Source organism: Schistocerca serialis, chromosome 2 (assembly GCF_023864345.2).
Source record: "Schistocerca serialis cubense isolate TAMUIC-IGC-003099 chromosome 2, iqSchSeri2.2, whole genome shotgun sequence".
Classification (NCBI taxonomy): Eukaryota; Metazoa; Arthropoda; class Insecta; order Orthoptera; family Acrididae; genus Schistocerca; species Schistocerca serialis.
This window is the reverse complement of record NC_064639.1, coordinates 1,122,732,166-1,122,757,845: the sequence shown is the minus strand read 5'-3', so window position 1 is coordinate 1,122,757,845 and position 25,680 is coordinate 1,122,732,166. Positions and strand designations below refer to the sequence as shown.

The following is a 25,680-nucleotide window of genomic DNA, read 5'->3' as shown; positions in this document are numbered from 1 at the left end:
CATCACAGCCGATGGCTCAAGAAGTCTTCGGGGTGCTCGAGAGGGTGTCTGCCGTAGCACCCCTAACGAGATAGTGGCGTTTCGCGCAGTCGTTATTGCAAGTCATATCAGCAAAAGCAATCACTTTCTCAGCAGCAGGCAGTGCGAGCCCAGCGGCAGCTCTACATGAAGGTACCAATAGCCCAGGAAGGCCGCCGACCGTGGGAACTCGCGCCGCCCCCATCCCGCCAGCCTACACGAGACTTCCAGGGCACCCTGGACGACATCGAGGGACTGGAATAATTGGCATTCGCCGTGTCACAGGGCTCGTTGGTCTAGGGGTATGATTCCTGCTTTGGGTGCAGGAGGTCCCGGGTTCAAATCCCGGACGAGCCCTAGCGTTTTGTGCAAACTGATCGCACGTCAGTGGCTGAGTCAGCGCAAAAAGCTCGCCGTCAATATCAAATGAATTTCTTATTCGATGTGAGCAATTGACACTCGGGTCCGACGCGTGAAGGCGATTACGAAGGTTTCGGGTACAGATGGTAGCAGATGCATGTTAGTACGTCTTGCTTAAAGTGATGAAAAAGTGTTTCCGCCCGGGATCGAACCGGGGACCTTCTGCGTGTTAGGCAGACGTGATAACCGCTACACCACGGAAACTGCTTGTGTGCACCTTACTTCACAGACAACTTGTAGTGATGTTGCCATCGTAACTAAAAAATTCAATAAATGTGGTACTTGCAAAACGAAGGGACATGCAGCAGATCCACACACGACGTGGCTCATTGGAGGACAATACGACATAGGCAGGAAAACTCTGTTCCCGCCCGGGATCGAACCGGGGACCTTCTGCGTGTGAAGCAGACGTGATAACCGCTACACTACGGAAACGACGGACCCGGGGAGTCCATCCTTGTTCACTCGAACTTGCCTCAGACTTTCTCTCGTTCGCGAATGCACACACGACAGTTCTTTTGTCAGCCTGGAACCCATCACAGCCGAGGGCTCAAGAAGTCTTCGGGGTGCTCGAGAGGGTGTCTGCCGTAGCACCCCTAACGAGATAGCGGCGTTTCGCGCAGTCGTTATTGCAAGTCATATCAGCAAAAGCAATCACTTTCTCAGCAGCAGGCAGTGCGAATGCACACACGACAGTTCTTTTGTCAGCCTGGAACCCATCACAGCCGATGGCTCAAGAAGTCTTCGGGGTGCTCGAGAGGGTGTCTGCCGTAGCACCCCTAACGAGATAGCGGCGTTTCGCGCAGTTGTTATTGCAAGTCATATCAGCAAAAGCAATCACTTTCTCAGCAGCAGGCAGTGCGAATGCACACACGACAGTTCTTTTGTCAGCCTGGAACCCATCACAGCCGATGGCTCAAGAAGTCTTCGGGGTGCTCGAGAGGGTGTCTGCCGTAGCACCCCTAACGAGATAGTGGCGTTTCGCGCAGTCGTTATTGCAAGTCATATCAGCAAAAGCAATCACTTTCTCAGCAGCAGGCAGTGCGAGCCCAGCGGCAGCTCTACATGAAGGTACCAATAGCCCAGGAAGGCCGCCGACCGTGGGAACTCGCGCCGCCCCCATCCCGCCAGCCTACACGAGACTTCCAGGGCACCCTGGACGACATCGAGGGACTGGAATAATTGGCATTCGCCGTGTCACAGGGCTCGTTGGTCTAGGGGTATGATTCCTGCTTTGGGTGCAGGAGGTCCCGGGTTCAAATCCCGGACGAGCCCTAGCGTTTTGTGCAAACTGATCGCACGTCAGTGGCTGAGTCAGCGCAAAAAGCTCGCCGTCAATATCAAATGAATTTCTTATTCGATGTGAGCAATTGACACTCGGGTCCGACGCGTGAAGGCGATTACGAAGGTTTCGGGTACAGATGGTAGCAGATGCATGTTAGTACGTCTTGCTTAAAGTGATGAAAAAGTGTTTCCGCCCGGGATCGAACCGGGGACCTTCTGCGTGTTAGGCAGACGTGATAACCGCTACACCACGGAAACTGCTTGTGTGCACCTTACTTCACAGACAACTTGTAGTGATGTTGCCATCGTAACTAAAAAATTCAATAAATGTGGTACTTGCAAAACGAAGGGACATGCAGCAGATCCACACACGACGTGGCTCATTGGAGGACAATACGACATAGGCAGGAAAACTCTGTTCCCGCCCGGGATCGAACCGGGGACCTTCTGCGTGTGAAGCAGACGTGATAACCGCTACACTACGGAAACGACGGACCCGGGGAGTCCATCCTTGTTCACTCGAACTTGCCTCAGACTTTCTCTCGTTCGCGAATGCACACACGACAGTTCTTTTGTCAGCCTGGAACCCATCACAGCCGAGGGCTCAAGAAGTCTTCGGGGTGCTCGAGAGGGTGTCTGCCGTAGCACCCCTAACGAGATAGCGGCGTTTCGCGCAGTCGTTATTGCAAGTCATATCAGCAAAAGCAATCACTTTCTCAACAGCAGGCAGTGCGAGCCCAGCGGCAGCTCTACATGAAGGTACCAGTAGCCCAGGAAGGCCGCCGACCGCGGGAATTCGCGCCGGCCCCATCCCGCCAGCGTACACGAGACTTCCAGGGCACCCTGGACGACATCGATGGACTGGAATAATTGGCATTCGCCGTGTCGCAGGGCTCGTTGGTCGCATTCTGGCTTTAGCCGTCGCTGCGGTCGGACGTGCTTGTTGCTTGCTCCGCACACGCTAGCGCAATCGCCGGTGTTTTGTGTTTACGTACAGCTGTCTGTGCATTTTCGTAGTGTTATTGCATTTGGTGGTCCTGATAAGTGTTTTTGAAGTGTTATTGTCCATTCTCCGTTTCGTTCTTCGTCGCGATTTCGGTTTGTACCGGAATTTCGTCGGCACAGAAGATCATGTCTGACACCGTCAGGAAGAATACGTTAGTCTTCTCGTTCGAGAAGGAAACCCGGCCGGTCCAACCCACTGCACTGGAGATCCATGACTGGCTCACAGAGGTAATCTGTATCAATTCTGACTCTGTTCACACCACGCAGTTAGATGCTGAAAAATACTGTGTTTATGTCAAATTTCTGAACTCCGTGACTGTCGATAAGTTAATTGCAAAATGGGGTAATTCTGTTGAATTTGTTCATCGAGATGGTTCAAAAAGTAATGTTTCTGTACGAAAAGCTGATATCATGTACACCAATGTGAGGATTTTGAACGTTCCTATCGAAGTTGACAATCAGTTGATCAAAGACGTTCTATCTAAATATGGGGAAGTTAAATCCATCTATAACGAAAGATGGTCGAAGCTGTACAAGATACAGTGTTATAATGGCATTAGGTCCGTCGAAATGGAGGTGAAAGCCAATATTCCGTCCCATATATCTGTTGCAGGTCATAAAGCACATGTTGTTTATTCTGGACAGGAGCGTACGTGTAATATTTGTAACGAGACAGGTCATTTCAGACAAGATTGTCCGCGCCGTGTTTTTGTCCTCCGGAATAATCTAACACAGCGTCAAAAATTGACCCTTAGCGACGTCTTACCAAGCAGCAACTCCCCTCCTTCTGCTAATGACAGTGGTGCAGGTACTTCTACAATGCCCGCTGTAATTAACGCAGAGTTCCCACCTCTGCAAGTAATAACAAGTCACCCTTCTGTTCCCGAATGCGATCTTCAGAATAAGAAACGACCGTTGGAGGCGACTGATGACGGCTCGGACGGCGAGTCCTCCCGCAACTCCCCCTCCACCCGCAAACAGAAGCAGTGTGACGCAGATGTGTTAGAGGAAACAGACAGTACATGTATGGAAATGACGACAGCGGCTAAGACAACCCAATCGCTGTCGGCTGCCTCACAGGTACCAACCGACCACGGAGGCGAAGCAGTAACGGTTGTCGCGGCGACGGACGTGCCGCACTCCGAACCCCATGAGGTGACGGAGCAGAACCGCATTCACGAACTCACCGACCCCCAACCAACCGATTCAGTCAGTGCCCTGGAGTTAGTGCCGGAAAGACAAGGAAGTGGACGTCATGAACAGGACACTGTTGAGGCAGCTTCGGTCTCAACGGTAGTGAAGATAGACAACGCGAAGGACGGCGCGTTGAACCCCGATGTCCAAAGACGTAGACTCAAACCGCAACCTAATCTCAAAGCTTCCCGTAACCAAAGCAAACAACAACCTGGACAAGATGACGCAACGGCCAAGAATGTCCTGTATGAAATTATTACGGAAAAACCTAAGGATGTACCTTCAAGTACCATTCGTGATGGAAAGCCCCTCTGCAAAACTAAAACCCGAGAACTTAGGAATACTCCACCAAACTGAGGATCACCATTCAAAAAAAAAAAAAAAAAAAAAAGGGGGAAAAATATCGTTGAACCGCTTTATGTTCTGATTGTCCTATTGTCTTAGTCATTTTTCGGAAGAACCAAACGCAGTGGTTCATGTATTTTCCATACTCATAGGTATTTCTCTGTAGATTATTCTTGCAGGTGCTTGTTAAAGTGGAATATTTTATCCCTTCTAGAAGCGGCACAGCTCCCTGTTTTTATCATTATTTTACAATTTTTTTTTTATTCCTTTATGTACATTTTTATGTAAACTAAATGTCCCAGGCGTATACTTTTGCAACTATCAATATTAACAGGATTACATCGACGACTAAAATTGCGGCGCTCAAAGAGTACCTATATGAGTCAGGGACGGACATTGTTTTCCTACAAGAAGTTGTACTCACTAACCTTACAGTGCCAGGATATTTGTCTATTTCAAATGTCTCGCTTGACACTAACATAGGGACAGCAATTTTAGTCAGGGAGGGGATCCCTGTCACAGATATTGAAAGATTGGAATCCGGCAGAGCGATAGGTATAAAAGTCTTTGGTTTTACTCTTATCAATCTGTATGCCCCTTCCGGCACATCCAATAGAATGGCAAGAGCACAGTTCTTTAAAGACGAGATCATTTATTTATTGCGGAAAAACCCAACGGATCTTATAATCGGCGGTGATTTTAATTGTGTGATCAATAAAAAAGACCAGGTTCCAAATTTTAATAACTGCAATGAATTGAAGCGTTTTGTCACTGTTTTACAGCTTAAAGATGCTTGGGAAATAACGTATCCCACATTCGTGGATTTCACATATATCGGTCCTCAATCACGAAGTAGAATTGACAGACTCTACATATGGCAAAGTCTAGTCAGCTCTTTCATTAAAGCGGAGACGACTCCTGTCTACTTTTCTGATCATAGTGCCGTGCTTGCTACCGTCAGCCTTACTGCGCAACCTACTCGTCGTTTCAGAAGCCAATGGCACCTTAACATGTCACTGATGCAGGAAGACGGACTAGAGGAAAGTTTGACAGAAGCGTGGGCGATGTGCCTTCGCTCCGTAAACAGGCATGTCTCAGTACTAGACTGGTGGTGCAACAGGGCAAAGCCTAAACTGCGAAAAGTTCTCATCCATTATGGTGCACAACGATCGAAAGACTTGAAAAATTCTATAGAATTTTATTACACCATGCTGCGAAATCTATACGAGCAGGCAGACACTTCCAACATCCGTCTGGTAGATATCAAGCGAACCAAGGCCAAATTGCTCAGCATTAAAAGACAGCAGATGGAGGGTCTGAAAATAAAATCAAAGGCTAAAACAGTCGTGGAGGATGAACATGCTTCCTTGTACCATCTACTGAGGCACGAAAGAAATAGGAGACGCACCTTCATCGATGGACTTCAGTCTGAAAATGGCGAGACACTCATGACTCAGAGAGACATCGTCAATGCAGTGCACAAGTATTACGAAGACCTATACTCAGTCAGTCCTGTATGTGAAGAGCCCTTCGATGATTACCTTAGTTCCATAGCTCCTCAGGTGTCGGACGAGGAAAACGAAAACCTTCTCGTCGAGTGTCCTAACGAAGAAGTCTACAGAACCATCTGCAAGTCTCCTTTGAAGAAATCACCGGGACCGGATGGCATGCCTGTTGAATTTTATATACGATACTGGCCTTTGATTGGTGACATGTTTACCCGAATCGCAAACGAGGTACTTCAGGGAAAACAGATACCTTCTGTTTTTAAAGAGAGTACAATAGTACTCATTCCAAAAACTACTGCAAAAACAAACCTTAATAACTTTCGTCCTATCTCTCTGCTAAACTCTGATTATAAAATCATCGGCAGAATTATAAACAACAGACTCTCACAGCTCGCTACAAAGATAGTCAGCCCATACCAGTCATGTGTTCCTAATAGGAGTATTTTTAAAAGCATAGCTGCATATAGAGATGTAATTGCAATCACTGCTGTGACCACTATCAAATGTGCTATAATGTTTATTGACTTCCAAAAAGCTTTTGATCGTGTGGATCATAGATTCCTTAATGCCACACTGAAGAAAATAGGTTTTAATGAGCGCGTCCTAAGTGTGATTAGAAATATTGCAACAGGAATCAGCGCTTGTATCTCAGTCAACAGCCAGAGGACAAAGCAGATCCAGATCAGGCGTGGCGTGCCTCAAAGAAGCCCCCTCTCAATGCTCCTCTTCGTGCTGTCTTTAGAGCCTTTTCTCCGCAGTGTTCATGTCACCCTGCCTGGCCTCACATTATCTGCTCACCGAACTGTTATAAACGCCTATGCCGATGATGTCGGAGTCGTAGTGCGTAATGCCGAAGACATTTCGAAATTGGACATACTAATTAAGAAGTACTGTAGCGTCTCCGGAGCGAGTGTCAACGCACAGAAAAGCAAACTTTTAAACCTACGGGGTTTTCAACACACCACATTAGCCTGGGCGACAAAAGTCACCCAGTGCAAAGCACTGGGAATAACGCTGACGCCTTGTCCATTGAAAATGGCAGCTATCAATTGGAGAAATACGTCAGGACAAATTCTTGGAATAACAAGAGAAAACCTTTCCCGTAATATGAACCAGGTTCAGAGGGTACTTTTCATTAACAACTGCCTCCTCTCCAAAGGTTACTTTACAGCGCAGATCTTCCCGTTACCAAAAATGATTGGAAAACAGATAATGTCTACCATTGCCAGTTATCTGTGGAGAGGTGAAATATTCCGAGTAGCTGCAACAACAGCGACCTTAGATCCCAGGAAAGGAGGTTTAGGTTTAGTTGACATTAGAAATAAGGCGTCTGCACTTTTTATAAAAAGGACCGCCACTATCCTTAGCAACCACGCTGACAGCATTACAACTAAATTATTTGAAGTTGTCAGGCCTGCAAGTCTACAGCCACCGGTAAATGTGCAAAAAATAAATAACCGGCTCCAGCACGTTCGAGTATATTTCGTGGAACTCAGCTATCTTGGCAATGTCATAATCAACTCACGACGGATCACGGCCCGCGATATTCTGTGTCATCGAAGGAAAATGGAGGGGAGAAACAAATTAGAAAGCAAATACCCACATTTTGATTGGGACGCCATATGGGAAAATATTCATATGCGTGGTCTTCCATCCGACGTCAAATCAACATGGTATAAAACAGTGAACGGGACCATCAGCACTAATGAAAGGCTACATGCAATCGGCATTAGCGAAACGAATCTATGTCTCAAATGCAAACTGATCGATACGTTAGTGCACAGATTAACGTGCGGTGGGAATCTACAAATCTGTAATTGGATTCGAGAACAACTTGCATTTCTTACGAGGTCTTTGGTAGAAAATTTTCCCCCTGTGACATTCCTCAGGCCTCAGACTCGCTATTTTCCCGCAGCAAAAAACAACTCCGTCCACTGGTTAATGGGACACTTTGTGAACTACGCAATTAATCACCTGGGATCTGATAATTCCATTGAGTTTTACGTGAACTTGAAGTTTGCTTTTTATAGAGCCCTGAAATATAAAGATCACAAGAAGAACTACGGCAATATGCTAAAAATAGTATTTGAGCGACTGGGCATTGGTTGACATGCAGCTGAGATAAACACAAATCATTTCTTTAAGAGAATGGACGCTTGTTTTCTAAAAACCAGGAAAAAAAAATTACAATTTTTTAGCTTCATATTACCATCAATTATACTCTGCTAACTCAGACGGCTATCTTGTTTGTTCCACAGCAGAAGCCGAAAAAAAAAAACGTTAAAAAGAAAAAAAAAAAGAAAAAAATTAAGAACATAAAACAACAAAAAATCACCATCGTAGGGTACAGATAAGGTTTTTTTTTTTTTTACGATTTTCTTACTAACATGGAAGTCCCATTTCTTTTAATGGAAGAGGATTTTTCTCCTTTTTTTTATTATTATTATACCTATCAAGAAGACAATATGGCTATGGAAATAGTGCCTTACCATAACACTTATTTTTTGCATTCAATGAAGTTTCTTCCCTTACACGAAAAAAAAGCGAAAATAAAACAAACAAACTAATACAAAAAAAACCAAACTAGAACGTGAGCAACCACATATACACAATCAGCATCCATTGCTTCATGCATTACTTTTCTGTTACAAAGAGGCATGTTTTTTGTTGTCAAGAAGCAGTGGGAATAATATATATATACTAAATAAATACCGCACACGCTACAAGCTATCAGCTTCAATTGCTAATGCCTCAACATGAACTAAATTTTTTGTCTAAAATGAAGGATCAATCGGCTCAGGAGTAGGATGAACACAAAGCATAGCTTCCATACTCAGTCAAGAATATTATAATGAAGCAACTCAGCAACGGGACTGGGGGGAGACATCACGGCCAGGCCTCAAGTCTCAGACCCCTGCCCGTTTTGCCTCCACCTGCCTCGTGCTGCTAAGCTTCTATTCTCCTTACAACAAAAAAAAAAAAAAAAAAAAAAAAAAAAAAAAAAATAAAATAAAATGGATAAGGTAAAAAAAAAGTGGCTAGGATACCAGGCTCTCACCCAGGAGGTAAAAAAAAAAAAAAAAAAAGTTGACTAGGGGTAAAAAAAAAAAAAAAAAAAAAAAGCGGTCTAAGGCGCCAGATTTAAGCTCTGGTTCCCTAAGGGGAGCGTGGGTTCGTACCCCACATCTGACAATGCATTTAAAAAAAAAAAAAAAAAAAAAAAAAAAAAAGGGGTATGATTCCTGCTTAGGGTGCAGGAGGTCCCGGGTTCAAATCCCGGACGAGCCCTAGCGTTTTGTGCAAACTGATCGCACGTCAGTGGCTGAGTCAGCGCAAAAAGCTCGCCGTCAATATCAAATGAATTTCTTATTCGATGTGAGCAATTGACACTCGGGTCCGACGCGTGAAGGCGATTACGAAGGTTTCGGGTACAGATGGTAGCAGATGCATGTTAGTACGTCTTGCTTAAAGTGATGAAAAAGTGTTTCCGCCCGGGATCGAACCGGGGACCTTCTGCGTGTTAGGCAGACGTGATAACCGCTACACCACGGAAACTGCTTGTGTGCACATTACTTCACAGACAACTTATAGTGATGTTGCCATCGTAACTAAAAAATTCAATAAATGTGGTACTTGCAAACGAAGGGACATGCAGCAGATCCACACACGACGTGGCTCATTGGAGGACAATACGACATAGGCAGGAAAATACTGTTCCCGCCCGGGACGGAACCGGGGACCTTCTGCGTGTGAAGCAGACGTGATAACCGCTACACTACGGAATTGACGGACCTGAGGAGTCCATCCTTGTTCACTCGAACTTGCCTCAGACTTTCTCTCGTCCGCGAATGCACACACGACAGTTCCTTTGTCAGCCTGGAACCCATCACAGCCGAGGGCTCAAGAAGTCTTCGGGGTGCTCGAGAGGGTGTCTGCCGTAGCACCCCTAACGAGATAGCGGCGTTTCGCGCAGTCGTTATTGCAAGTCATATCAGCAAAAGCAATCACTTTCTCAGCAGCAGGCAGTGCGAGCCCAGCGGCAGCTCTACATGAAGGTACCAATAGCCCAGGAAGGCCGCCGACCGCGGGAATTCGCGCCGCCCCCATCCCGCCAGCGTACACGAGACTTCCAGGGCACCCTGGACGATATCGAGGGACTGTAATAATTGGCATTCGCCGTGTCACAGGGCTCGTTGGTCTAGGGGTATGATTCCTGCTTAGGGTGCAGGAGGTCCCGGGTTCAAATCCCGGACGAGCCCTAGTGTTTTGTGCAAACTGATCGCACGTCAGTGGCTGAGTCAGCGCAAAAAGCTCGCCGTCAATATCAAATGAATTTCTTATTCGATGTGAGCAATTGACACTCGGGTCCGACGCGTGAAGGCGATTACGAAGGTTTCGGGTACAGATGGTAGCAGATGCATGTTAGTACGTCTTGCTTAAAGTGATGAAAAAGTGTTTCCGCCCGGGATCGAACCGGGGACCTTCTGCGTGTTAGGCAGACGTGATAACCGCTACACCACGGAAACTGCTTGTGTGCACATTACTTCACAGACAACTTATAGTGATGTTGCCATCGTAACTAAAAAATTCAATAAATGTGGTACTTGCAAACGAAGGGACATGCAGCAGATCCACACACGACGTGGCTCATTGGAGGACAATACGACATAGGCAGGAAAATACTGTTCCCGCCCGGGACGGAACCGGGGACCTTCTGCGTGTGAAGCAGACGTGATAACCGCTACACTACGGAATTGACGGACCTGAGGAGTCCATCCTTGTTCACTCGAACTTGCCTCAGACTTTCTCTCGTCCGCGAATGCACACACGACAGTTCCTTTGTCAGCCTGGAACCCATCACAGCCGAGGGCTCAAGAAGTCTTCGGGGTGCTCGAGAGGGTGTCTGCCTTAGCACCCCTAACGAGATAGCGGCGTTTCGCGCAGTCGTTATTGCAAGTCATATCAGCAAAAGCAATCACTTTCTCAGCAGCAGGCAGTGCGAGCCCAGCGGCAGCTCTACATGAAGGTACCAATAGCCCAGGAAGGCCGCCGACCGCGGGAATTCGCGCCGCCCCCATCCCGCCAGCGTACACGAGACTTCCAGGGCACCCTGGACGATATCGAGGGACTGTAATAATTGGCATTCGCCGTGTCACAGGGCTCGTTGGTCTAGGGGTATGATTCCTGCTTAGGGTGCAGGAGGTCCCGGGTTCAAATCCCGGACGAGCCCTAGCGTTTTGTGCAAACTGATCGCACGTCAGTGGCTGAGTCAGCGCAAAAAGCTCGCCGTCAATATCAAATGAATTTCTTATTCGATGTGAGCAATTGACACTCGGGTCCGACGCGTGAAGGCGATTACGAAGGTTTCGGGTACAGATGGTAGCAGATGCATGTTAGTACGTCTTGCTTAAAGTGATGAAAAAGTGTTTCCGCCCGGGATCGAACCGGGGACCTTCTGCGTGTTAGGCAGACGTGATAACCGCTACACCACGGAAACTGCTTGTGTGCACATTACTTCACAGACAACTTATAGTGATGTTGCCATCGTAACTAAAAAATTCAATAAATGTGGTACTTGCAAACGAAGGGACATGCAGCAGATCCACACACGACGTGGCTCATTGGAGGACAATACGACATAGGCAGGAAAATACTGTTCCCGCCCGGGACCGAACCGGGGACCTTCTGCGTGTGAAGCAGACGTGATAACCGCTACACTACGGAAACGACGGACCTGAGGAGTCCATCCTTGTTCACTCGAACTTGCCTCAGACTTTCTCTCGTCCGCGAATGCACACACGACAGTTCCTTTGTCAGCCTGGAACCCATCACAGCCGAGGGCTCAAGAAGTCTTCGGGGTGCTCGAGAGGGTGTCTGCCGTAGCACCCCTAACGAGATAGCGGCGTTTCGCGCAGTCGTTATTGCAAGTCATATCAGCAAAAGCAATCACTTTCTCAGCAGACGGACCTGAGGAGTCCATCCTTGTTCACTCGAACTTGCCTCAGACTTTCTCTCGTCCGCGAATGCACACACGACAGTTCCTTTGTCAGCCTGGAACCCATCACAGCCGAGGGCTCAAGAAGTCTTCGGGGTGCTCGAGAGGGTGTCTGCCGTAGCACCCCTAACGAGATAGCGGCGTTTCGCGCAGTCGTTATTGCAAGTCATATCAGCAAAAGCAATCACTTTCTCAGCAGCAGGCAGTGCGAGCCCAGCGGCAGCTCTACATGAAGGTACCAGTAGCCCAGGAAGGCCGCCGACCGCGGGAATTCGCGCCGGCCCCATCCCGCCAGCGTACACGAGACTTCCAGGGCACCCTGGACGACATCGATGGACTGGAATAATTGGCATTCGCCGTGTCGCAGGGCTCGTTGGTCGCATTCTGGCTTTAGCCGTCGCTGCGGTCGGACGTGCTTGTTGCTTGCTCCGCACACGCTAGCGCAATCGCCGGTGTTTTGTGTTTACGTACAGCTGTCTGTGCATTTTCGTAGTGTTATTGCATTTGGTGGTCCTGATAAGTGTTTTTGAAGTGTTATTGTCCATTCTCCGTTTCGTTCTTCGTCGCGATTTCGGTTTGTACCGGAATTTCGTCGGCACAGAAGATCATGTCTGACACCGTCAGGAAGATTACGTTAGTCTTCTCGTTCGAGAAGGAAACCCGGCCGGTCCAACCCACTGCACTGGAGATCCATGACTGGCTCACAGAGGTAATCTGTATCAATTCTGACTCTGTTCACACCACGCAGTTAGATGCTGAAAAATACTGTGTTTATGTCAAATTTCTGAACTCCGTGACTGTCGATAAGTTAATTGCAAAATGGGGTAATTCTGTTGAATTTGTTCATCGAGATGGTTCAAAAAGTAATGTTTCTGTACGAAAAGCTGATATCATGTACACCAATGTGAGGATTTTGAACGTTCCTATCGAAGTTGACAATCAGTTGATCAAAGACGTTCTATCTAAATATGGGGAAGTTAAATCCATCTATAACGAAAGATGGTCGAAGCTGTACAAGATACAGTGTTATAATGGCATTAGGTCCGTCGAAATGGAGGTGAAAGCCAATATTCCGTCCCATATATCTGTTGCAGGTCATAAAGCACATGTTGTTTATTCTGGACAGGAGCGTACGTGTAATATTTGTAACGAGACAGGTCATTTCAGACAAGATTGTCCGCGCCGTGTTTTTGTCCTCCGGAATAATCTAACACAGCGTCAAAAATTGACCCTTAGCGACGTCTTACCAAGCAGCAACTCCCCTCCTTCTGCTAATGACAGTGGTGCAGGTACTTCTACAATGCCCGCTGTAATTAACGCAGAGTTCCCACCTCTGCAAGTAATAACAAGTCACCCTTCTGTTCCCGAATGCGATCTTCAGAATAAGAAACGACCGTTGGAGGCGACTGATGACGGCTCGGACGGCGAGTCCTCCCGCAACTCCCCCTCCACCCGCAAACAGAAGCAGTGTGACGCAGATGTGTTAGAGGAAACAGACAGTACATGTATGGAAATGACGACAGCGGCTAAGACAACCCAATCGCTGTCGGCTGCCTCACAGGTACCAACCGACCACGGAGGCGAAGCAGTAACGGTTGTCGCGGCGACGGACGTGCCGCACTCCGAACCCCATGAGGTGACGGAGCAGAACCGCATTCACGAACTCACCGACCCCCAACCAACCGATTCAGTCAGTGCCCTGGAGTTAGTGCCGGAAAGACAAGGAAGTGGACGTCATGAACAGGACACTGTTGAGGCAGCTTCGGTCTCAACGGTAGTGAAGATAGACAACGCGAAGGACGGCGCGTTGAACCCCGATGTCCAAAGACGTAGACTCAAACCGCAACCTAATCTCAAAGCTTCCCGTAACCAAAGCAAACAACAACCTGGACAAGATGACGCAACGGCCAAGAATGTCCTGTATGAAATTATTACGGAAAAACCTAAGGATGTACCTTCAAGTACCATTCGTGATGGAAAGCCCCTCTGCAAAACTAAAACCCGAGAACTTAGGAATACTCCACCAAACTGAGGATCACCATTCAAAAAAAAAAAAAAAAAAAAAAGGGGGAAAAATATCGTTGAACCGCTTTATGTTCTGATTGTCCTATTGTCTTAGTCATTTTTCGGAAGAACCAAACGCAGTGGTTCATGTATTTTCCATACTCATAGGTATTTCTCTGTAGATTATTCTTGCAGGTGCTTGTTAAAGTGGAATATTTTATCCCTTCTAGAAGCGGCACAGCTCCCTGTTTTTATCATTATTTTACAATTTTTTTTTTATTCCTTTATGTACATTTTTATGTAAACTAAATGTCCCAGGCGTATACTTTTGCAACTATCAATATTAACAGGATTACATCGACGACTAAAATTGCGGCGCTCAAAGAGTACCTATATGAGTCAGGGACGGACATTGTTTTCCTACAAGAAGTTGTACTCACTAACCTTACAGTGCCAGGATATTTGTCTATTTCAAATGTCTCGCTTGACACTAACATAGGGACAGCAATTTTAGTCAGGGAGGGGATCCCTGTCACAGATATTGAAAGATTGGAATCCGGCAGAGCGATAGGTATAAAAGTCTTTGGTTTTACTCTTATCAATCTGTATGCCCCTTCCGGCACATCCAATAGAATGGCAAGAGCACAGTTCTTTAAAGACGAGATCATTTATTTATTGCGGAAAAACCCAACGGATCTTATAATCGGCGGTGATTTTAATTGTGTGATCAATAAAAAAGACCAGGTTCCAAATTTTAATAACTGCAATGAATTGAAGCGTTTTGTCACTGTTTTACAGCTTAAAGATGCTTGGGAAATAACGTATCCCACATTCGTGGATTTCACATATATCGGTCCTCAATCACGAAGTAGAATTGACAGACTCTACATATCGCAAAGTCTAGTCAGCTCTTTCATTAAAGCGGAGACGACTCCTGTCTACTTTTCTGATCATAGTGCCGTGCTTGCTACCGTCAGCCTTACTGCGCAACCTACTCGTCGTTTCAGAAGCCAATGGCACCTTAACATGTCACTGATGCAGGAAGACGGACTAGAGGAAAGTTTGACAGAAGCGTGGGCGATGTGCCTCCGCTCCGTAAACAGGCATGTCTCAGTACTAGACTGGTGGTGCAACAGGGCAAAGCCTAAACTGCGAAAAGTTCTCATCCATTATGGTGCACAACGATCGAAAGACTTGAAAAATTCTATAGAATTTTATTACACCATGCTGCGAAATCTATACGAGCAGGCAGACACTTCCAACATCCGTCTGGTAGATATCAAGCGAACCAAGGCCAAATTGCTCAGCATTAAAAGACAGCAGATGGAGGGTCTGAAAATAAAATCAAAGGCTAAAACAGTCGTGGAGGATGAACATGCTTCCTTGTACCATCTACTGAGGCACGAAAGAAATAGGAGACGCACCTTCATCGATGGACTTCAGTCTGAAAATGGCGAGACACTCATGACTCAGAGAGACATCGTCAATGCAGTGCACAAGTATTACGAAGACCTATACTCAGTCAGTCCTGTATGTGAAGAGCCCTTCGATGATTACCTTAGTTCCATAGCTCCTCAGGTGTCGGACGAGGAAAACGAAAACCTTCTCGTCGAGTGTCCTAACGAAGAAGTCTACAGAACCATCTGCAAGTCTCCTTTGAAGAAATCACCGGGACCGGATGGCATGCCTGTTGAATTTTATATACGATACTGGCCTTTGATTGGTGACATGTTTACCCGAATCGCAAACGAGGTACTTCAGGGAAAACAGATACCTTCTGTTTTTAAAGAGAGTACAATAGTACTCATTCCAAAAACTACTGCAAAAACAAACCTTAATAACTTTCGTCCTATCTCTCTGCTAAACTCTGATTATAAAATCATCGGCAGAATTATAAACAACAGACTCTCACAGCTCGCTACAAAGATAGTCAGCCCATACCAGTCATGTGTTCCTAATAGGAGTATTTTTAAAAGCATAGCTGCATATAGAGATGTAATTGCAATCACTGCTGTGACCACTATCAAATGTGCTATAATGTTTATTGACTTCCAAAAAGCTTTTGATCGTGTGGATCATAGATTCCTTAATGCCACACTGAAGAAAATAGGTTTTAATGAGCGCGTCCTAAGTGTGATTAGAAATATTGCAACAGGAATCAGCGCTTGTATCTCAGTCAACAGCCAGAGGACAAAGCAGATCCAGATCAGGCGTGGCGTGCCTCAAAGAAGCCCCCTCTCAATGCTCCTCTTCGTGCTGTCTTTAGAGCCTTTTCTCCGCAGTGTTCATGTCACCCTGCCTGGCCTCACATTATCTGCTCACCGAACTGTTATAAACGCCTATGCCGATGATGTCGGAGTCGTAGTGCGTAATGCCGAAGACATTTCGAAATTGGACATACTAATTAAGAAGTACTGTAGCGTCTCCGGAGCGAGTGTCAACGCACAGAAAAGCAAACTTTTAAACCTACGGGGTTTTCAACACACCACATTAGCCTGGGCGACAAAAGTCACCCAGTGCAAAGCACTGGGAATAACGCTGACGCCTTGTCCATTGAAAATGGCAGCTATCAATTGGAGAAATACGTCAGGACAAATTCTTGGAATAACAAGAGAAAACCTTTCCCGTAATATGAACCAGGTTCAGAGGGTACTTTTCATTAACAACTGCCTCCTCTCCAAAGGTTACTTTACAGCGCAGATCTTCCCGTTACCAAAAATGATTGGAAAACAGATAATGTCTACCATTGCCAGTTATCTGTGGAGAGGTGAAATATTCCGAGTAGCTGCAACAACAGCGACCTTAGATCCCAGGAAAGGAGGTTTAGGTTTAGTTGACATTAGAAATAAGGCGTCTGCACTTTTTATAAAAAGGACCGCCACTATCCTTAGCGACCACGCTGACAGCATTACAACTAAATTATTTGAAGTTGTCAGGCCTGCAAGTCTACAGCCACCGGTAAATGTGCAAAAAATAAATAACCGGCTCCAGCACGTTCGAGTATATTTCGTGGAACTCAGCTATCTTGGCAATGTCATAATCAACTCACGACGGATCACGGCCCGCGATATTCTGTGTCATCGAAGGAAAATGGAGGGGAGAAACAAATTAGAAAGCAAATACCCACATTTTGATTGGGACGCCATATGGGAAAATATTCATATGCGTGGTCTTCCATCCGACGTCAAATCAACATGGTATAAAACAGTGAACGGGACCATCAGCACTAATGAAAGGCTACATGCAATCGGCATTAGCGAAACGAATCTATGTCTCAAATGCAAACTGATCGATACGTTAGTGCACAGATTAACGTGCGGTGGGAATCTACAAATCTGTAATTGGATTCGAGAACAACTTGCATTTCTTACGAGGTCTTTGGTAGAAAATTTTCCCCCTGTGACATTCCTCAGGCCTCAGACTCGCTATTTTCCCGCAGCAAAAAACAACTCCGTCCACTGGTTAATGGGACACTTTGTGAACTACGCAATTAATCACCTGGGATCTGATAATTCCATTGAGTTTTACGTGAACTTGAAGTTTGCTTTTTATAGAGCCCTGAAATATAAAGATCACAAGAAGAACTACGGCAATATGCTAAAAATAGTATTTGAGCGACTGGGCATTGGTTGACATGCAGCTGAGATAAACACAAATCATTTCTTTAAGAGAATGGACGCTTGTTTTCTAAAAACCAGGAAAAAAAAATTACAATTTTTTAGCTTCATATTACCATCAATTATACTCTGCTAACTCAGACGGCTATCTTGTTTGTTCCACAGCAGAAGCCGAAAAAAAAAACGTTAAAAAGAAAAAAAAAAGAAAAAAATTAAGAACATAAAACAACAAAAAATCACCATCGTAGGGTACAGATAAGGTTTTTTTTTTTTTTACGATTTTCTTACTAACATGGAAGTCCCATTTCTTTTAATGGAAGAGGATTTTTCTCCTTTTTTTTATTATTATTATACCTATCAAGAAGACAATATGGCTATGGAAATAGTGCCTTACCATAACACTTATTTTTTGCATTCAATGAAGTTTCTTCCCTTACACGAAAAAAAAGCGAAAATAAAACAAACAAACTAATACAAAAAAAACCAAACTAGAACGTGAGCAACCACATATACACAATCAGCATCCATTGCTTCATGCATTACTTTTCTGTTACAAAGAGGCATGTTTTTTGTTGTCAAGAAGCAGTGGGAATAATATATATATACTAAATAAATACCGCACACGCTACAAGCTATCAGCTTCAATTGCTAATGCCTCAACATGAACTAAATTTTTTGTCTAAAATGAAGGATCAATCGGCTCAGGAGTAGGATGAACACAAAGCATAGCTTCCATACTCAGTCAAGAATATTATAATGAAGCAACTCAGCAACGGGACTGGGGGGAGACATCACGGCCAGGCCTCAAGTCTCAGACCCCTGCCCGTTTTGCCTCCACCTGCCTCGTGCTGCTAAGCTTCTATTCTCCTTACAACAAAAAAAAAAAAAAAAAAAAAAAAAAAAAAAAAAAATAAAATAAAATGGATAAGGTAAAAAAAAAGTGGCTAGGATACCAGGCTCTCACCCAGGAGGTAAAAAAAAAAAAAAAAAAAGTTGACTAGGGGTAAAAAAAAAAAAAAAAAAAAAAGCGGTCTAAGGCGCCAGATTTAAGCTCTGGTTCCCTAAGGGGAGCGTGGGTTCGTACCCCACATCTGACAATGCATTAAAAAAAAAAAAAAAAAAAAAAAAAAAAAAAAGGGGTATGATTCCTGCTTAGGGTGCAGGAGGTCCCGGGTTCAAATCCCGGACGAGCCCTAGCGTTTTGTGCAAACTGATCGCACGTCAGTGGCTGAGTCAGCGCAAAAAGCTCGCCGTCAATATCAAATGAATTTCTTATTCGATGTGAGCAATTGACACTCGGGTCCGACGCGTGAAGGCGATTACGAAGGTTTCGGGTACAGATGGTAGCAGATGCATGTTAGTACGTCTTGCTTAAAGTGATGAAAAAGTGTTTCCGCCCGGGATCGAACCGGGGACCTTCTGCGTGTTAGGCAGACGTGATAACCGCTACACCACGGAAACTGCTTGTGTGCACATTACTTCACAGACAACTTATAGTGATGTTGCCATCGTAACTAAAAAATTCAATAAATGTGGTACTTGCAAACGAAGGGACATGCAGCAGATCCACACACGACGTGGCTCATTGGAGGACAATACGACATAGGCAGGAAAATACTGTTCCCGCCCGGGACGGAACCGGGGACCTTCTGCGTGTGAAGCAGACGTGATAACCGCTACACTACGGAATTGACGGACCTGAGGAGTCCATCCTTGTTCACTCGAACTTGCCTCAGACTTTCTCTCGTCCGCGAATGCACACACGACAGTTCCTTTGTCAGCCTGGAACCCATCACAGCCGAGGGCTCAAGAAGTCTTCGGGGTGCTCGAGAGGGTGTCTGCCGTAGCACCCCTAACGAGATAGCGGCGTTTCGCGCAGTCGTTATTGCAAGTCATATCAGCAAAAGCAATCACTTTCTCAGCAGCAGGCAGTGCGAGCCCAGCGGCAGCTCTACATGAAGGTACCAATAGCCCAGGAAGGCCGCCGACCGCGGGAATTCGCGCCGCCCCCATCCCGCCAGCGTACACGAGACTTCCAGGGCACCCTGGACGATATCGAGGGACTGTAATAATTGGCATTCGCCGTGTCACAGGGCTCGTTGGTCTAGGGGTATGATTCCTGCTTAGGGTGCAGGAGGTCCCGGGTTCAAATCCCGGACGAGCCCTAGCGTTTTGTGCAAACTGATCGCACGTCAGTGGCTGAGTCAGCGCAAAAAGCTCGCCGTCAATATCAAATGAATTTCTTATTCGATGTGAGCAATTGACACTCGGGTCCGACGCGTGAAGGCGATTACGAAGGTTTCGGGTACAGATGGTAGCAGATGCATGTTAGTACGTCTTGCTTAAAGTGATGAAAAAGTGTTTCCGCCCGGGATCGAACCGGGGACCTTCTGCGTGTTAGGCAGACGTGATAACCGCTACACCACGGAAACTGCTTGTGTGCACATTACTTCACAGACAACTTATAGTGATGTTGCCATCGTAACTAAAAAATTCAATAAATGTGGTACTTGCAAACGAAGGGACATGCAGCAGATCCACACACGACGTGGCTCATTGGAGGACAATACGACATAGGCAGGAAAATACTGTTCCCGCCCGGGACCGAACCGGGGACCTTCTGCGTGTGAAGCAGACGTGATAACCGCTACACTACGGAAACGACGGACCTGAGGAGTCCATCCTTGTTCACTCGAACTTGCCTCAGACTTTCTCTCGTCCGCGAATGCACACACGACAGTTCCTTTGTCAGCCTGGAACCCATCACAGCCGAGGGCTCAAGAAGTCTTCGGGGTGCTCGAGAGGGTGTCTGCCGTAGCACCCCTAACGAGATAGCGGCGTTTCGCGCAGTCGTTATTGCAAGTCATATCAGCAAAAGCAATCACTTTCTCAGCAGCAGGCAGTGCGAGCCCAGCGGCAGCTCTACATGAAGGTACCAATAGCCCAGGAAGGCCGCCGACCGCGGGAATTCGCGCCGCCCCCATCCCGCCAGCGTACACGAGACTTCCAGGGCACCCTGGACGATATCGAGGGACTGTAATAATTGGCATTCGCCGTGTCACAGGGCTCGTTGGTCTAGGGGTAGTTAGTTCCGCTTTAGACGCCGTGCAGTGTGGACGTGCCTAGTCTTCCGCTTCGCCGTAGCGTTACGTATAGTGGACTATAGCTTTTGTTTACGTGTTGTGTTGCAACTTCTGTGAGTGTTTCTCCGTCGTTGTTTAGTACCTTGTGTTACTTTCTGTCCTTATTTCAGTGTGTTGTGTGTAGCGGTTTCGACCGCATATTTTGAAAATGTCGTCCCAGGTTATTCCTCGTCAGGCTACAGTTAGTTTTACTTTTGACAAGTCAACCCGCCATGTGCAACCTAGTTCCCTTGAGATTCATGATTGGTTGGTAGATACCTTTGGTGTTCATTCGGATCAGGTGCATACTGCTTATTTTGATACAGAACTGTATGTTTTCTTTGTTAAGTTTATGGACCCACTTCAGGTTGATAAAATTCTTTCTAAATATGGTCATCAAGTTCTCTTTCGGCATCGGGATGATTCTGTAAGTACCGTGCTGCTTTCCAATGCTTCCATCACGTATACCAATGTTCGTGTTTACAACCTTCCACCGGAGGTGGATAATGTCTATCTTAAGGAGGGTCTACAAAAGTATGGTGATGTAAAGAGCATTCGCCTTGAACGCTGGTCAAGCCAACATCGCCTGCAATGTTACAGTGGTATTCGTTCAGTCGAAATGCACGTTAAGCAGAATATTCCATCTCACCTGCAGATCGGTGGATATCGTGTCCATGTAACATATAGTGGTCAGGTTGGCACCTGTTTTTTGTGCAATGAAAGTGGTCACGTGCGTACCGACTGTCCGCGGAGGGTTTTTGTTTTAAAAAACTCTCTCGAACAGCGTCGCAAGTTAACGGTCGCTGACCTCGTTGCAGGTGGTTCTGCTCTTGGTGTAGCACAGTCCAGTGGTAGTAGCGCCCCGCCACATGTTTTGCGCACCCCTGACACAGAATTTCCTCCTTTGCGTGCTAAATCTGATGTTGTTCCGTCTGTCCCTCAGGTGGGTGTGCCACTTTTGAATAATAAGAGGCGTCGCCCACACGATGGAAATAGTACGGATGAGGATCTCCCTGAGATGCCCCAGTCCGAGCGACCGGCATCCTCCGAGCCACTGTGTACTGTAGCTGCTCCCTGCTCTCCTGAGGTAACGGTTACGGTGGCGGCTGCTGGCGCCCCTCCGGCCTCCGACGCAGCTTCTCTCGAGTCGGATCGTCGGTCGGGCCTGTTGGCGCCGTCTTCCGAACCGACTTCGATGTCACAACAAGTGGAGCCGCGACAACTTCCTGCTTCGCTGCCCCATACCTCTGCCAGCGGAGCTGCTCCGCTTCCGTCCAACTTTGCGGCCTCGGACCTTCCTGCTCACGATTCGCCTCCGTGCAGTCCATGTTTGCCGGAAGCTAGTGTAAGTGTTGACCATTCCGTTTTGTCGGAGTTTCCCCCCGCGACCCCGGATCCCGCATGTGGACCGGCGCGGGTGGTGTCGGATACAGAACTTGACCCTCCTACGTCACCGGCTGCTGAAGCTTCCTTGCCCGTCAGCCGACGCAAGTTACGCGTTCAGCCGAACGTTAATGCTGTTCGTAAAAAACCGAAGCGTAAGGGATCCGCGGAACGGGGTACCAGTCCCCCTCCCTCGGATGCCTCCGTCTCCCCTGCTATGGACTGTGACGTTGGTGCGTCGGTGTAGGTGATTTCCTTTCTCGCTTTTCTCTCTATGGTTCAAGCATACACCTTTCTTACCTTAAATCTTAACCGTATTGAGTCCGACGTTCGCATTGCCTCTTTGCGGCAGTTTATTTACGACGCCTGTGCGGACGTAGTGTTCTTGCAGGAAGTGTTGTTTTCTGATCTCTCTCTACCTGGATTTCAAACTGTTTTTAATGTCGCGCCGGAATATTCAACAGGAACTGCTCTTTTCTTTCGAGAGGGCATTCCTATTACTGACATTGAATTCCTTGACTCTGGCCGTGGGATTGGTTGTCGTCTTTTTGATCTCCGCCTCGTTGTTTTGTATGCCCCCTCTGGTTCGGGTCACACTGTGGCTCGATCGCGCTTTTATAAAGAAGAGCTTATTTATCTTTTGCGCCAGAGTCCTCGGAGTCTCCTGCTCGGAGGCGATTTTAATTGTGTTTTACGCCCTGAAGACCAGTCCCCCAATTTTAATTATTGCCGTGATTTACATGACTTAGTTCGTACGATGCATCTGCGTGATGTTTGGGAACACAAATATCCAACCCTGGTGAAATATACGTTTTTTACCGCGTCCTCATGCAGTAGACTCGACAGACTCTATTTATCTGATTTTTTATGTGATAAAATTCTTTCTGTCGATGTTATTCCTACTAGTTTTTCTGACCATTGTGCTTTTACTGCAACTGTAAATCTTAGTCACCAACCTGCAAAACTTTATCGTTCCCAGTGGATGTTAAATGTTTCCCACCTTGCCGACAGTGCTATGGATGATGTTATAAGTGGCGTGTGGGAGCGATGTCTTCGCTCTGACCCGCGATACCCCTCCTTGCTGGTTTGGTGGACTGCGTTTGCCAAGCCCAAGATTCGTCAGACTTTGATTTTTTACTGTGCTGCAAGGGCGCGTGATTTTAAGAACACGTATGAATATTACTACTCTGTCCTGCGTGAACTATCTGACGCAGCGGGTACCTCTCCTCTGCGGATCCATGATGTTCGTCGTATTAAAGCCAAGCTCTTGAGCCTTAAACGACGACAGATGGATGGTCTGCGAGTTAAGTCGAAACCTCACTCTCTTGTTGAAGGTGAACTGACATCCTTGTACCACCTGCTACGGCATCACACTCGTCGTCGTCGCTCCTTCATCTCTTCTCTTACGGTGGATGATGGGCGACAGCTTATTGCACAGGAGGAAATGGTTCGTGCTCTTCACCAGTATTACACTAGTCTCTATTCTGCCGATGATTCTGGTGAGTCTCTTTCGGACGATGTCTTTGGGGATCTAACTGCGACGATCGCGCCTGACGCGAACGGCGAATTTCTCCGGGAGTTCCAGGTAGATGAGGTTTTCGATTTTATTGCTCGCTCTCCGTCCAGTAAATCGCCGGGTCCAGACGGCCTGCCTAAAGAATTTTATCTCCGTTTTTGGCCTCTTTTGGGTGGCATTTTTACGCAGATTTTAAATGAGATTGTCAGGGGGATGGATGTGCCTGCCGATTTTAAAGTAGGGAAAATTGTTTTAATTCCGAAGTCTTCTGGTCGTTTATCTGCTGCCAATCTTCGTCCGCTCACATTGCTGAATTTTGACTACAAGACAGCTGCTAGAGCGCTCAATAGCCGGTTGTCCTCTCTGCTTCGGGGTGTGATTGGTGCACATCAATGTTGTTTTCATGATAGATCTATTCTGACACCAGTAGCCGAATATCGGGATGTTGTCTCGGTTGCGGCGGTTACAAACGTACATTGTGCCTTTGCCTTCCTTGATTTTCATAAGGCTTTTGATCACGTCAGTCATGTGTTTTTAGATCGTGTTTTAGGTACAATAGGTTTTAACGCTTCATCACGTGGTGTTCTTGGCAATTTGTATAGGGGAATAACAGCTCGGGTGTCAGTCAATGGGCAGCTGACGCCGCCCATTGCTATCCGCCGCGGAGTGCCTCAGGGTAGTCCGCTCTCTATGTCTTTATTCGTATTGTCCCTGGAACCGCTGCTTCGGACTATTGCTCTCAAGCTTCAGGGTATGTCCCTCTCTGGTGGGAAGCTCTCGGTTAAGGCATATGCGGATGATGTCGTTGTTCTCCTCCGTCAACGTGATGATATCCCGTTGTTGAAAGGGGCAGTTGATGCATACTGTCGAGTCTCTGGAGCGCGTCTCAATCAGGGTAAATGTAAGTTCCTTGATATTCGAGGATTTCGCGATGCTGATGTCCCTTGGGCCACTTTTGTCGATCGCCATACGTCCTTGGGGATTATCATTGATCGGTGTCCTCTAAAAATGGCGGCTCTCAATTGGAAATCTGTCACCGAGAAGATACAGGGGGCTCTGATGGTCCATGAGCAGCGCTCTGCTACCATTTTGCAAAAAGTCAGAATTTTAGACACCTACGTTCTATGTAAAGCTTATTATGTTGCTCAGCTGTTCCCACTTCCCATGATGGTGGCGAAAAGGTTGCGCCAATTGTCTAGCAGGTTTATATGGAAGGGCCATCTATTCAAGTTACGTTACGAGGTAATGACGAAACCGCGTCTCTCCGGAGGCTTGGGCCTCTCTGACATTACTCGCAAGGCGTCTGCTTTGTACGTCCGCCGAACGACTCTAATTGTTACGCAAGAAGTGACTTCGATTACATCCAGGCTTTTTACTGTTATGCGTCCGGCGAGCCTTGCTCCACCTGTCGATGTCGGACGCCTAAATTTTAAGTTGAAACACATTCGGGAATTTTACATTGCGGTGAGTTACCTCGGTGACGTCTTCTTGCGGCGACCGGTGCCAACGACCAAGGGCTTGATTGCCCGCTGGGAGGGGCTGGCCGGTCCCAATCCAATAGAACTGGCGTCTCCATCTGTGTCCTGGAGGAACGTCTGGAAGAATGTTAGTCTGCCGATCCACTCTATGGCCGTGGCGTCCACGTGGTATAGGGTAATAAATAATTTGGTTCCCACCAATGTACGACTGCACCGTATTGGTCTTTCTGACACGGACACCTGTACTCGGTGTGGTCTCGTGGATACCCTTGAACATCGATTCACATGCTGTGGGCACCTTGCTAATTGGCGTTGGCTCAGGAAACAACTTGCCTTTGTCACTAGGTCTGCTGAAGCCGCTTATACTATTGACATCATCGTCCGGTCCGATTCTTCCTTTTTTCCGCGAACGAAGCTCCATACCGTCATGTGGTTGATTGGCCATTTCGTACATTTTGTCAACAGTTGTCATGAAGAGGATGGACACCTAGCGTTTCGGCAGTACATGCTTACTGCTTACTGGCAGCGCTTGCGATTGCCAGGCCTCCGAGATGACTTTGCCAATATGCTTAGCCTGACATTTGAAAGAGAGGGTGTTGGCTAAGGTCACCTGTGTGAGCCATTTTCTTTTATACTGTTTCTGGATTTGCCGCCTTTATGTATGTTTCTTCTCTACACCAGGACTGAAGTTTCCGTTTTTTTTTTTTTTCTTTAATCTTTATTTCACAAAGCAGTCTACATTATATAGTCATGTTTTAGGATTTTAATTTCAGTAGTATACTTCTTTTGAA

General features: G+C 46.7%; 16 non-coding genes across 16 annotated transcripts; 5 read left to right on the top strand and 11 right to left on the bottom strand.

The window, feature by feature from the left end:
- Positions 1–303: 303 nt before the first annotated feature.
- Trnap-ugg (transfer RNA proline (anticodon UGG)) lies at positions 304–375 on the top strand. The gene has a single exon. It is a non-coding gene; the product is annotated as a tRNA-Pro (tRNA).
- Positions 376–569: 194 nt separating this feature from the next.
- Positions 570–642, bottom strand: Trnav-aac (transfer RNA valine (anticodon AAC)). The gene has a single exon. It is a non-coding gene; the product is annotated as a tRNA-Val (tRNA).
- Positions 643–800: 158 nt separating this feature from the next.
- Trnav-cac (transfer RNA valine (anticodon CAC)) lies at positions 801–873 on the bottom strand. Its single transcript has one exon. It is a non-coding gene; the product is annotated as a tRNA-Val (tRNA).
- Positions 874–1,641: 768 nt separating this feature from the next.
- Positions 1,642–1,713, top strand: Trnap-ugg (transfer RNA proline (anticodon UGG)). Its single transcript has one exon. It is a non-coding gene; the product is annotated as a tRNA-Pro (tRNA).
- Positions 1,714–1,907: 194 nt separating this feature from the next.
- On the bottom strand, positions 1,908–1,980 carry Trnav-aac (transfer RNA valine (anticodon AAC)). Its single transcript has one exon. It is a non-coding gene; the product is annotated as a tRNA-Val (tRNA).
- A 158-nt stretch (positions 1,981–2,138) lies between these two features.
- Trnav-cac (transfer RNA valine (anticodon CAC)) lies at positions 2,139–2,211 on the bottom strand. Its single transcript has one exon. It is a non-coding gene; the product is annotated as a tRNA-Val (tRNA).
- A 7,045-nt stretch (positions 2,212–9,256) lies between these two features.
- Trnav-aac (transfer RNA valine (anticodon AAC)) lies at positions 9,257–9,329 on the bottom strand. Its single transcript has one exon. It is a non-coding gene; the product is annotated as a tRNA-Val (tRNA).
- A 632-nt stretch (positions 9,330–9,961) lies between these two features.
- Trnap-agg (transfer RNA proline (anticodon AGG)) lies at positions 9,962–10,033 on the top strand. The gene has a single exon. It is a non-coding gene; the product is annotated as a tRNA-Pro (tRNA).
- Positions 10,034–10,227: 194 nt separating this feature from the next.
- Positions 10,228–10,300, bottom strand: Trnav-aac (transfer RNA valine (anticodon AAC)). Its single transcript has one exon. It is a non-coding gene; the product is annotated as a tRNA-Val (tRNA).
- Positions 10,301–10,932: 632 nt separating this feature from the next.
- Trnap-agg (transfer RNA proline (anticodon AGG)) lies at positions 10,933–11,004 on the top strand. Its single transcript has one exon. It is a non-coding gene; the product is annotated as a tRNA-Pro (tRNA).
- Positions 11,005–11,198: 194 nt separating this feature from the next.
- On the bottom strand, positions 11,199–11,271 carry Trnav-aac (transfer RNA valine (anticodon AAC)). The gene has a single exon. It is a non-coding gene; the product is annotated as a tRNA-Val (tRNA).
- Positions 11,272–11,428: 157 nt separating this feature from the next.
- Positions 11,429–11,501, bottom strand: Trnav-cac (transfer RNA valine (anticodon CAC)). The gene has a single exon. It is a non-coding gene; the product is annotated as a tRNA-Val (tRNA).
- Positions 11,502–18,778: 7,277 nt separating this feature from the next.
- Positions 18,779–18,851, bottom strand: Trnav-aac (transfer RNA valine (anticodon AAC)). The gene has a single exon. It is a non-coding gene; the product is annotated as a tRNA-Val (tRNA).
- Positions 18,852–19,483: 632 nt separating this feature from the next.
- Trnap-agg (transfer RNA proline (anticodon AGG)) lies at positions 19,484–19,555 on the top strand. Its single transcript has one exon. It is a non-coding gene; the product is annotated as a tRNA-Pro (tRNA).
- Positions 19,556–19,749: 194 nt separating this feature from the next.
- Positions 19,750–19,822, bottom strand: Trnav-aac (transfer RNA valine (anticodon AAC)). The gene has a single exon. It is a non-coding gene; the product is annotated as a tRNA-Val (tRNA).
- Positions 19,823–19,979: 157 nt separating this feature from the next.
- Positions 19,980–20,052, bottom strand: Trnav-cac (transfer RNA valine (anticodon CAC)). Its single transcript has one exon. It is a non-coding gene; the product is annotated as a tRNA-Val (tRNA).
- Between the last annotated feature and the right edge of the window lie 5,628 nt (positions 20,053–25,680).